Source organism: Cynoglossus semilaevis, chromosome 16 (genome assembly GCF_000523025.1).
Source record: "Cynoglossus semilaevis isolate Cse_v1.0 chromosome 16, Cse_v1.0, whole genome shotgun sequence".
NCBI classification, from domain to species: Eukaryota; Metazoa; Chordata; class Actinopteri; order Pleuronectiformes; family Cynoglossidae; genus Cynoglossus; species Cynoglossus semilaevis.
In genome coordinates this window covers 8416832-8420457 of record NC_024322.1, presented here as the reverse complement: position 1 = coordinate 8420457, position 3626 = coordinate 8416832, and positions in this window count along the sequence as shown.

Here is a 3626-nt window from a genome sequence, read left to right as displayed (position 1 = left end):
GTGGGGGTGGAGGGGCAGGGAGGGCAGTTATTGAAGCACTGAGGGACATGGAGCGATAGATTAAGCTCCAATCAATAGGGGCCGCTAAATTCATCGATGCAATCAATCAGCGAGGGAGGCCGTAAAACAAAATAAGCGACGAGATCAGTCACACTCTTGTCTCAGTCCGACCTTGGGGGATCATAAACGGCTTTTCATCTCCTGCTCTCACATCCTCTTAAAAAATAACCACGACCCTGCGGAAGGAGAGAGGGAGAGAGAGAAAGAGAGAGAGAGAGAGCGAGAAACCTTCAAACCGAGGCTTATCTGAGACTGGGAGAGGAAGCAGCGAGACAGAGAGAGACGGGGAGAGAGCAGCTTCACCCCTCCTTCCTCCTCCCCGCACCCCCCGCCCCTCCTCCCCCTCCCTCGTTCTCTCTCGTCTGTCCGCCTCTGTCGAGTTCCGCTCATAACCTCACCACCCAGCCTCCCACTTCCCCGCCTCTCCCTGCTTTCCGCTGCTGGCGGCGACACACACACACACACACCGCTCTTTATAACTCTCTCTCGCTCTGACGCACAGACACACAGCTTTGTGCGTGCACGTATCCGCACGCACACGCGCACACACACAGCGTCAATAAAAGCCCAGCGCAGTGAGAGGCCGCCGGCTCTCTCTCTCTGCCTCTCGCTGTCTCTCTCTCTCTCTACCACACCGCTCCTCCACTCTCCCCCTCCTCCTCCTCCTCCTCCCCCTGCCACTGCGATTAGCGGAGGCTGGCTGGCTGCGGAGAGGCGCCCCTCTGTTATCTGGGGCGGTGGCAGCTTCTATGTGTGTGTGTACGTGTGTGTGTGGAAAGAGAGAGAGAGCGAGCGAGCGAGCGAGAGAGGCAGAGAGATTAGTTTAACCCGTTAGGGTCTGGATCGCAGCGCTTCGGGCTCCGCTCGCTCCTGCTCTCAGATAAGCCCAGGGAGCAGCAGCAGCAGCGGCAGCAGAGCTGATATGAAGAGAAACCGGACATTAAATACACCATCTTCCGGAACAGTCATTCTCAGAGACTGGGTCGCGACTCTAGGCTGCTCCAGCTCCCTTTCTGAGAGGGCAGTCGGCAAATAAACGTGAATGTAGTCTATAACAACAACAACAACAATGAGCCCTACATCTGTTCCGTCTCTCTCAGTATATACTGTACATCTACATCATATGGACACGTGTAGCTGTGGCTGAGTGAGCAGAACAATCATCAACCATAGAGTCAACAGTTTGAAAACAGGTTGTAGGTTGACGTTTGCCAAGTAAACTGTGGAGTTTTTATCAGAAGATTGCAGGTTTGACACCCCCCCCCCAGCCCAAGCCCTCCCCCTAATAAACTAACATTTCAGTTCCGTTCATAGGTCAACATGAACGGAACTGAAATGTTAGTTTAGTTAAATGATCAGGAGTCAGCAGACGTACCTTGGTCTTTCTGTATGGACTTTGCATTTTTTTTCTCCAGGTGTGTATAGGTTGTCTTTACCCTCCATCTTTACCCTTCAACTCCTGGGACTGACTCTATCGCCCTCCTCCCCCAGAAAGGTGTAATTCCAAAAACAACCTATGGTGACGTTTCTTCACTGTTTGACTCGCTATCAATTTGGAGCAAAATGTATGGCTACAGCTCCTTATTAAATCCTTTTGTTTTACTTGTGTTACCATTCACTTCATTTATATGCTCCTTTTTTTAATGACCGAAGTTTCCGTGCTTATTGTACGCTGTTCACAGACTTAAAGGCAGTGGAAATTACTGCACATTTCAGTTACCTTTAATTGTTCCTTTAAAGTGTTTATATTAACTGCTTAGTGAATAAAACAGGATTAACCTGTCAGAGGCCCTGGGCAAAAAAAAAAAAAAAAAAAACGGCCGCTGAATCTTTGTTGTCTAAAAAGCTGATTTTTGCAAAAACAATTCACTGTGGTCACTGTGGGTGTGCTGGGGGCTGCAGTTGTGTACTTTGAATGGCTGTTTTATGCAACTATAGCTCATGGGCTGTTAATGAGATTACCAAGTACATGAATGCTCTAATAAAAATGTGAGCCTAATTTATAAATAGATTTCTTATAGTAAAATACATTAAGATGTCGCTGATTTTTAGTTGTTGTGGTCAGTCGGGGCCCTCCGAGGATATGATGGTGGCAGCAGTGGCCCTGAGCTTCAGTTTGAGACCCCCTGTCTACTACGTTGAGGGATTAGTGTCAACTAATCATTATTTTAACACTGATTTGAACCTAATCCTCTGGTCTGCTGTTGTCCAGCTACACCGTTTGCCTGCCTGTACCAGGAGTGTCGTTGCTAACGTTAGCACGTTAGCTCTGGTGTCCATTCTCGAGGTGAGAGAAAACGACTTCTCTCATAATCTGAACACAACAACGCACTCATTCACTGAAGTCACTTTCTGTGAATCTTCTTCAGGGTTGGCCAAGAAACTTTGGATGCATTACTGCCACCTGTGGGCTGGAGTCTGTGCATCTGTGTTACCGTTGTGGCTCCCACTGAAAATAGTGTGGTTTGCATTATGTCATCTGTTAATTAATCCAAATGAATCATTTCATTATTTCACTCATCATTTGTCAGGTAACGATGGAAACCTAGTTCTAAAACTGCGTCCCCCAGTACTGCAGTACTGCACTATATCCAACCTCAGTCCAAACCCTGAACTGTCACTTTTAAGGTATGCCTTTTTAAAATGGAGGACATGGACTTTGACTACACAGAGACTGTCTACACAGTCTGAATGCCAACTTAAAGTTGGCACAAAGAGACCAATCCCAGGCATTTTAATGACCTATAAAACCCCAGCTGGACCTCCTAATGTAAGGGCAGTGTAGAAACTTATTTACACACTAAAGTAGAAATACTTTAATTTTTGTTAATCCTAAAGGTTGTAATTACCCCATTAACCTCCTCTGGCCTTACTTTCCCTGAGCCTCAGAAGATGATGATGATGGTGATGATGATGATGATGGTGATGATGATGGGGCTCTAATAAACAGCTGCCTGAGAGGAAACTGCAGAGAGCAGAGCAGGGACTAACAGCCGTCAGGCCTGTCTGCCTGACTTTGGCTTCGAGGTGACAGAGCTCTGGCTTGTTTTTCACTGTCTGGTCTGCTGCTACTGCCGTCGCCGCCGCCTCTCCCTCTCCCTCTCTCTCTTCCTCTCCTCTCCTCTGTCTGTGCGTCACAGCTAGGTCATGGCCGGACTCCAACAATGGCTCCAGTTTCTCCAGCAGCACACACACCCACACAGAGACACACACACACACCACGAGCACACAAACACAGATCTGACAAATGATAGGGTGGTGAAGCGAGGCGAGGTGAGCAGCTAATAGTAGGCAGTGCGCCTGCCGACATGCCCGTGGGCCGCGGGTGTTAAATTGTATCCAATTACGGCGCATGCGACGATATGAGGAGGGAATAATAATTCTTCTTGCGTGACAGGGAGATTCGCTTATTTTCCCGGGCTCTTTATATGGAGAGGGTGCGGGGCTCCAAATGTTCAAATGTCTGTGGGAGAGAGGAGTCCGTGTGTGTGTGTGTGTGTGTGTGTGTGTGTGTGGAGGAGAAGTCTGCCTTTCTGGAGGACATGGTGTGCACATTTCATTAATCA